This window comes from Liolophura sinensis, chromosome 1 (assembly GCF_032854445.1).
Source record: "Liolophura sinensis isolate JHLJ2023 chromosome 1, CUHK_Ljap_v2, whole genome shotgun sequence".
Taxonomy (NCBI): Eukaryota; Metazoa; Mollusca; class Polyplacophora; order Chitonida; family Chitonidae; genus Liolophura; species Liolophura sinensis.
Window position 1 is genome coordinate 29,603,471 of NC_088295.1, and position 9,341 is coordinate 29,612,811.

Genomic DNA, 9,341 nt, shown 5'->3' on the forward strand with positions numbered 1-9,341 from the left:
AGTAAGTTGATGCCTTGAAACCATACATGTGGATCTCGTTGCAGGCAGGCCTTCTGCTTGAAGCAGAGCTGTGAAGGGGCTAGTGAAAGGGTTGGTTGGAGAAAAACGTGTGAACACCGGCAAGATGACTTAGTAATATATATATCGCCCATCTTTTGGTAAATTCGTCACCTTAGGTGAAACGTTTAAGTATTTGTTATGTTGTCATAAGGTATCGTTCATTTTACCGCCTATTTGTCAATTTTTTGTTAATAATTTTTATTTCAAAACCTCTTTTAGGACAAGATCACATAAACTACTGCAGAGTTTTTGTCAGTTATGAAATGTCATGGTAATCTCTGCATATTTTAATAAGGTTAAAGTTTTAATTTTTATCCGAAATAATATAAAAATAACCTCCAATTCACAACATCAAGATATCGGTTCCTCTAAAGAATAAGAATCTGTTGATCAATCACTGGTTTTGAATTTTACATGCTAAATAACCGACGTAAACTTCTTGATGCTATGTTACCATTTTAAACGTCCCAAGGAAAAATCGCCCACCAACTGTTACCGATTATAGTCAAGCGTTTGAAGCGAGGAGTTATCAAAGTGCATTCTTGCAGCTACTGGACCCTTAACTTTGGCATCTGACAAATGATCATTGGACACAATTACTAGGGGATGCAAATAGTTTCATACACTGAAATACCCTGTCATAGACAATTACGCCTTGATGCGAAGACCAAGCAACCGGAAAATGGAACGTTAAATTGATTATCTAGATCGCTTGTTTGTTCAAGGTTTTACATTTCTGTACCCAGCGGTGTTAGTGCCATGCTTTTAGGAATAATAATCCTTACAGTACATTAGATATATGTGGGATGGTAACCTAACTGTGTCACCAATGAATACCCTATATTACCGTCATATAAACATGGATTTTCAGTTGACAAACTGAAATGTCGATAGAGTGTCAGTGAATAAATCTCTGGTTTGGGACATATCCTCCGGCAACTGCATTCCAGCATTAATTTTACTTCACTCGATGAGCAACTGACAAGTGTTCAGGATACACAAAGCCCACGTGAAATTAAACGACACATTGGGCTCCGCTGAAAAAGCCATCTGATTTAGAAGAGAACCAATTCCAAAGACAAATCATACTTTATTCAGAGCCTCAAAGGAATGTTTTACTGAGATGGTGTTCAAGTTTATGTCACGCCGTTGCCATATTTCTTTTCTAAGGACTTATTCAATATCTTTTGCAGAAATCCCCTGTTGAAAGAATAGGAAAACATTGTGTTCGTACAAATTATTTATTTATTTATTTGATTGGTGTTTTAAGCCGCACTCAAAAATATTTCACTTATACGATGGCGGCCAGCATTATGGTGAGAGGAAACCGGGCAGTACCCACAACTATTCGCAGGTTGCTGGCAGACCTCTCGTACAAATTAACATTGACTCACATATTATACATGTGTATTGCTCATCAACGTAAAGGAAGTTTTGAACAATGAACTGTGTAAAATATCATCAAATGCTATTTTATGCGAAATATCAGATATATGAACTGACTCCGTGAGTTAAATTTAACCAGCCTTTTCAGCAAATTAATACCAAATTATTGTAGAAAAACTTTGTTTGAAGCATATTCCCATGTGCGACAAGCGTCATACACGAATTTGTTTTGAGACAACGAAGAAAGTTGAAAAAACACGTGAGCCATGAATGGCATCAACTGCACATGTAATAAGTGTATAGAAACGTTACACATTGTGTTCTGCACACTGACCAAAAACCACCAAAGTAATACCTCGATTGACTGCAGAACAATGCGAGAGGGCCCTGGTATGGTATCCTTGGGAGCCACCCATGCCCACATTGTAAGCACCTTCGGCTGCTACCGTGTAACTGTGTCAAACTTGATGCAACGTTACAGACAGACAGGGCAGACATCGGACAGACCAAGAAGAGATACCTGCGCACCTTACACCTAAGGAACCGCTTCCTGACAGTGACCCGTCATCGTCAATCAGTGTTTTAGGTCACCGGGTCAATCAGCAAATCGTGTCCAGGAGACTCATGTTAGGAGACTCAGACGGAATTAGGGCCTATCTCCCATTCAGAGGGCAGTTGTTGACAGCCGAACATCGTTACCAGAGGTTGCGATGGGCTGAAACTGTACGCCGTTGGCAGCGACGTGATTGGCAACGTGTTGTTTTCACGGATGAAAGCCACATCTGCCTGTTCCAGGAGGTTGTACCCTTTGGTGGCGGCAGCGTGATGGTGTGGGGTGGAATTTGTGGAGAGGATCGGACACCACTGGTCATCATCTACGGGAACCTAACAACTCAACGTTACGTGGATGAAATTCTTCGTCCTGTTTTTCTGCCATTCCGTTAACAGCAGCACGTGGTGTCCTGTACCAGCATGACAACGCCAGACCCCATACAGCACGAGATGTGCAGAACTTCCTGGACGCCAACGACGTCAACGTCTTGCCGTGTCCTGCACGTTCCCAAGATGTGTCCCCCATAGTACACCTTTGGGATATCATGGGTCGTCGAGTAAGACAACGGTCACACCTTGCAGCCAACTGACAAGAACTGGCGTTCGCTCTCCAGGATGTATGGCAACGAATCCCACGTCATCTCATCAGACGACTGAGAGTTTTTGCATGCATTGAAGCAAGGGGTAGCCACACGCGATATTGATTGGTTTTGATATTGACTGATTTTAAAAATAATCAACTTTTTGTATACTCTGCCCATTGTTAACCAAGATGGAATGGCTATTGTTCTACCCCTGCTCTGTTTTGTTCGCTTATAAAAGGATTTGGGATCTGTTTGTCCGTTCTTACTCAAGGCTTTCAATATCTAAAGGCATTGGTCTTTTCAATATATTAAACTCAGTCATCCTGTTTTTTGCTTTGGCGAAATAAATTGATTTGAACTCTTTGTAAAGTATCTTTTGGCCGACAGTTTATTTAATATGATGTGTTCAGTGAGCAAGCATTATGTAAGGGTATCATTATCGGGCAGTGGGATAGTCAAAAGATACTTGTAGGTAATGCGTATGGTAATCAATGAGCACCTTGCTGAAAGGTTCACCAAAAGCAGGAATTGGAATTATTGTTGCAGGCCTTACACTATGCTGGGTCTTTCCTACCAGCTGACAGGTGTGACATGTCTTACAGAAATTTTCCACATCCTTGTAAATCTTAGGCCAGTAAAATGGCGAGTGATTTTACTTTCTGTCTTTCAAATGGCTAAATGTCCACCTATTGGGATCTTATGAGCCATCATACGTACTTCCTGTTTATAACTTGGAAGTAAGACCACTCGATTAAACATTGCCCAATCAGCGTTAGCTGATACATGAGGGGGTTCATACCTTTCTTCTGAACAGCTCATCCTCCATGTAATAACCAACAGGCACATCAGTTATTTCCTCCAAAGATAAAGCAGACATACTCGATGTTTAACCACATCGGATCGGGAGAACACAGGGTCTGTCTAACTCCTGACCCTCTACACCATCAATATCATGAAAGAAAGTTTCAGCCAAACTAGTATTACCCGCTGAATCCCCAGTGGTAATAGAAGAATTGTCTTCCTTCCATCTAGCTCTTTTCTGTGATCTGGTAACCACACAAGGGGGAAATATACCTGAAAACTCCTCCTACATGTCTTCTGTATTTCCCTCCAAAACCGGAACATTACAGACACGAGGACACACCTTAACTTTATATCCTGCTAAGTCATTACTCACCAAATAGGAAATACCCTCCACAGGCAAAGTATCAACTCCGCCTACAGTCACTAAACCAGTAACCAAATCAGAAGTATGGGTAACCTCCGATAATGGAACAGAGATCTCCACTCGTGGCCCTACTGGTTTACAACTAGAATTAACAAAAGCTACTGACTTTCGCTTCTCTTTCCTTTTCAGGGCTGGACAGGTGGATACTAGATGTCCTGTGACTTTACAATAACCGTGAGAAGGTGGACTTATATCTTGAGGTTTGGACTGGAAGGTATTCTTGTCAGAAGAAAACCCACATTTGACTTATGCTTCTCATCGTTCTCCTTGTCAGTACTAAAACTTGAAGTCTTCTTACCAGAATTCCACTTCTTCTGAAATTTAGGCTGAAATTTTTACCCATTAGTGTTATGAATTAACTCATATTCATCATCCAAACTAGCTGCGGTCTTAACGTCCTTGACCTTCTTCTCACATAATTGAACCTTGACCTCATTGGGAACACTGTTCTTAAATTCAAGAGAACAACGTCCGATAAATCCGCAAAAGAATGATCTAACTTCAGGGCTCTGTACGAGGTATCAAACAGTGTTTCTAATCGTCCGTTACTGAATTACAATCTGTTCGGTTAAGATCTGTAACGGTCGTCATTTTCGAACTGTATCTAATACCGCTCAAGCTGGGGCTAGGGGCCGTAAAGGTCTCCATGCTCATAACATCTGCATGATGCCTTTATGAACAGTTGCAATCAAAGCGCGACTAAGATACCTTGTTTAATTGTTATTTGACCTGGAACTCATTCATGGACTACGAATTTGAACTTTGATATGGAATTCATGCCTGGAATATCCACTGTCTGCCCGGCATAATTGAAAACTGATGACCGCTTCTCTATTGTGTGTTAGCGGCTTTATTTAATATTTGTATAATTTCTTACATATCTTTGTCTTTGGGAGCTAGTGTTAAACGTTGTTTTGGAAATGAATCTTGCTATTATCGACGTGGAACGCCCTTTTCAGACCACGAATGGTATGCGAATGTCGGACATGACGCTAATATGTACCCATGCCCCATCTTTACCCCATCCTCAATCTACGGATGAATGTCCAATACGTGGTTTATTCCCCAACTGCCTGTGAATGTGTAACTTCTCAGGCCGGACGGGTTGACAGTAGCGTCCGTGATGCCGAGCTGTCGATGTATATTTCCTCGAAAATATACACAAAATCACTTTCAGGATAAACTGGGATGAAATGCACGTGACTGCACAAAGAGACAATGAGCGATACAAGCTCCAAAATAACGTCTACAAAATAGCAAGTGGCGAAACACAAGCTCACAAAGTGCTCTGTACAGAAAATTTAGTATAAATGACGAATGTCGCATGTCGTAAAAGCCGATATCTCCAAAACCAAGCAAAATCCTTCACAGTGAATGACAGTAAATATGACTGCTCTCAACTGGACTATTTATAGACCAAAGTAAAAGAAAATTCTGGATGGTTTGATCGTAAGCATGTTTAGAAGACCGATACATATTTCCAGAATGTAAACTCAACACAGCCAATAACTTACTCAGAAAAGAAAATGCAGGTCAGACACTGAAAAACCTAAACAATTAAAAAATATGATACAATATTTACAGACGGGGTTCGTAACATATGGGAGCTAATAACTTAAGTGATTCACAAGAAGAGTTCATTTGAAAGCACGAGCTGTGGAACTGACGTTCGTGTATCATACGTATACCATGGAGTTATGTTCAAATTTGATCATAGCCAAACCCATTTGTACAACATCCTGAAATGAATATGTAATAAATAAATAATTATATAAATATTAAATAAAATGCTTGAGGTTTAACGTCGTACTTAACAATTTTTCAGTCATATGGCGACAAGGGGGGGTCATTAGATGTGTGTACATATACTGTGTCTTCTTGTGGCCGGGAGAGTTCATACCGCCAAAGTACTGCCGCCACTGAAGTATTATGCTGAAGACACCAGACATGACATCCCACCCAGATACATTATATACTGACACCAGACCAGCGGGTCTTTTTTCCATGCTGTAGCCTCTCAGTGTTGAGCGCCAAGCAAGATGGCAACAAGTAAACTGGAATGAAATGTATCTAATGACGCAAAGAGACAATGAGCGATTCAAGCTCCAAGATAACGTCTCAAAAATTAGGAAGTGGCAAAACACAAGGTCACAAAATGCTGCGTACAGAAACTGGAGTACAAATGACGAATGTCGAATGTCGTGAAAGCAGATATCTCCAAACCCAGCAAAATCCTTCACAGCGAATCACAGTAAATGTGACTACTCTCAACTGGACTTGAGTAAATGGTTGCTTGCAAGTAGACTTGAATGAATGATTGCTCTCAAGCTGACTTGAATAAATGACTGCTTAGAAATGGACTTGAATAAATGATTGCAAGCTTTACAACTCCATCGCTGATATTTATAGACCAACTTGAAAGAAATTTCTGGATGGTTTGATCGTCAACATGTATTCAACACCGTTACATATTTCCAGAATGTACATTCTCTTTAGAATGACAATAAACTCATAAACACCGAAGCCTGGAGAGCGTTCGATTGAATCACAATGCAGGCTATGCACAGGGAGAAAAATGTAGGTCGGACACTGACAAAGAAAAAAAAAAACAAACAAAAAAATGTAATACAATGTTTACAGACATTGTTCGGAACAATTATAAGAATGTCGAATTTGGGCTGTACCTACCTTAGAAATAATTTATAAGACGAGATTAAATTACAATGCAGCAAAATAAAAAACACAAAGCTTAACGCATATATGTACCCGTTAAATGTAATTTCCGATGAAGATGCCTCGCAAAAAATATTACTAGCCATTTAGTTATTATTATAAACACATTTAAAAGAACTACGTGTCATAATAATGGATATGATGAATCAAAAGGAACTTTACCGAGTGACATTTGTTTCTAAGGCTTCAAGCGCCGGGATCTAATACATCAAAGTGATGCCAATAAATGTAACGGAAGATAAATCACATATAATGTTAACCAGACGTGTTGACTGATTGCTGGTCATTTGATGAAGCTACGTTTTGCGTGTCAGTAGGTAATATTTCTGCAGGGCAGAATAAACAGTCCATGCTGAAGCTGATGTCTAAATAACTTAATTACTCCTAGACTGTATAATGCTTCTGGGCTCTCAGGATGATATATATCACGCACACCGCCTACGTGCTCTAGTAGACTTATGGTAAAAGCTTTTCGATAAGTACAGTTTTTTTACCATCCCAGTCTAGTTCTTTACGTGTACTTGCGTGACTTGCCTATGTCATACACAAGAGGCTTTCTGGTTCTGTCTCAAGTTCTGTCACATAAGCAAATTACCTCAGGGCAAATTATCTCTAGTTGACCTCGGTGGACTTTTTGAGACATCCCTGGACTCACTCCAGTAATGAGAGCTGTAGAAAAAACAATAAAAGAAAAACATTGCGCAGCGAGCAAGAACAGAATACAAGCAGTATGTTTAAGACAAAGAGTAAATCAAGTGTAGGAAATGTGACAGATAACAGCTGGATCGCAGTGGGCTAAAAAGCTTTTTCCGCGAAATGAAGTCTTTTTTATTATCTTTCTGAGCCTGTGTAAGGCATATAAACACCCCCGGCCATCGGCCTTATTATAATTACCCATGGATACGTTTTAAAAAGTAGTAGATATAACATGTAAGGTAGCAAGAGTAAAAAAAGCATGAAATGTGACGTTATTTCCCGTGTACCCACAGTAGGAAAAGAATGACAGCCGCCATAAACACACGGTGTTAAATTGCCGCTAAAGGCAAAAGAAAAAAGATTCTACTGACTGATTTGTCAAAAAAGTCTGATAACTGTAATGACATTAGTATATCGATCACCTGCCTCGCTATGTATTCATCTCTTTCCTTCAGGAACGCCGGAAGTTCACAAACGCTCAGCCTTTCAATTTTCTATGTAGTCCGTATGTTCTAAAAAGGATTTTTCAGACGTCCATAACATCGCAAACGCAGCTCGTGCTTCCCGGTCGTGCGTGGGAAGGTCTGTCAGCAACCTACGTTTCTCCCAGGCTCTGCCCGCTTTTCTGTCACCATAATGCTGGCCGCCATTGTTTTTTCAAAACATTTTTGAGAACGGCGTAAAGCACCAATCAAATAAATAAATATAACAATACATCCAACGCCTGGTTGCCTAATATTTCTGAAAATCACATAGTAGGGAAACCGTTTTATCTTAGAAATAAAAGAGTTCGAACTCGAAAATCTCTTAATATAGATTACAGTAATCATGACCGAAAGACGAAAATGAGTAATGTCTAAATACAAGACCTGTTTTGGGGCCTACAGTGTTGGTCTGTATCATTTTCTACAGAATAATACATTTTTATACACAGACACAGAGGAAATATCAATGAATTTATTTTTGGTCGTTGCTTAATGCTATACTGAGAATGTCACAGAATAACCAAAGCAAGCACCAATTCGCATTAATACGCCATCGTGCAAAAAAGTTAAAGGAATGGCCTATGTTAAGGGGACATATTGTCGGAAGAAATTCAGATTTTTTGATTTGGCTCAGCTAGATACTAAACTGAGTTACAATTGACTCTTAACTAAACGCCCATATTTTTTGGAAAAGTTCCAGTTAAGAGAATTACAAGGGGCAATTGGTCACTGGTGTAACCTGAGATAACATGCAAGTGAGGCAGCACAGAGATTCCAACAGTGTAACGTTCGCTCGTGTATCGCATACGAAACATTGAAATACGATCTACCTTTCCATGACTACATTTTATTAAAACTTTGGTAATTTCCCTAATGATCTGTATTAAAGAATACAAATTCTTTGTAGAAGTTAAAGCTAGCTGCAAGGTAGGTTGCATAATTACAACACAACGCCATGTGTGACATTTGAAATTAACTGAATGCAGACCATCATCTATACAACATATGGCGGTACAAGGGAGGAAAATCATTCAACAAAGTAAATCCTTGGGCATGATTCTAAATATGGAATCAGGGCCCCATCAGTAATGCAATGTGATTCTGTGTATTTTAGGGTGTGATGTCTTTTTTCGCCCCCACTCTGCCATTTTTTGGTGTACAGGTGCATGCTTGGTATCAAAAAGTGGTGAAGAGGCTGTGAGTGATATCCTAATGGCGTTGCTAGCCACGTCTCTCAGGTGCCGACGTTTGATGGATAATCTATGTCAAGATTTTTATGGCTGCTTTCTCACAGGCTGGGCCAGGTATGTACCAAAGCTTATCGGCCACGGAATGTTTGGGACTGAGCTACAGCGCTAAACTTTAACATTGTCGTTTGTGGAAAATTAATGGGTATCTGAGGCCTGTACTAGGGACTATAGCAAATGGATGGGCCGAAGGGCCAATTGTCCACTCAAGGTCAAATATATGTCATTAGTCATCTGGAAGTCTTAACTATGTGTAGATGATGTTTAAACTAGGAGCACAATCTTTTTTCCGTCGGTAATATGTCCATATAAAAGGTAGGATGTCAACTCTGGGCCTAACCACAGACAAGCCATCTGACAGAGAGAAAGG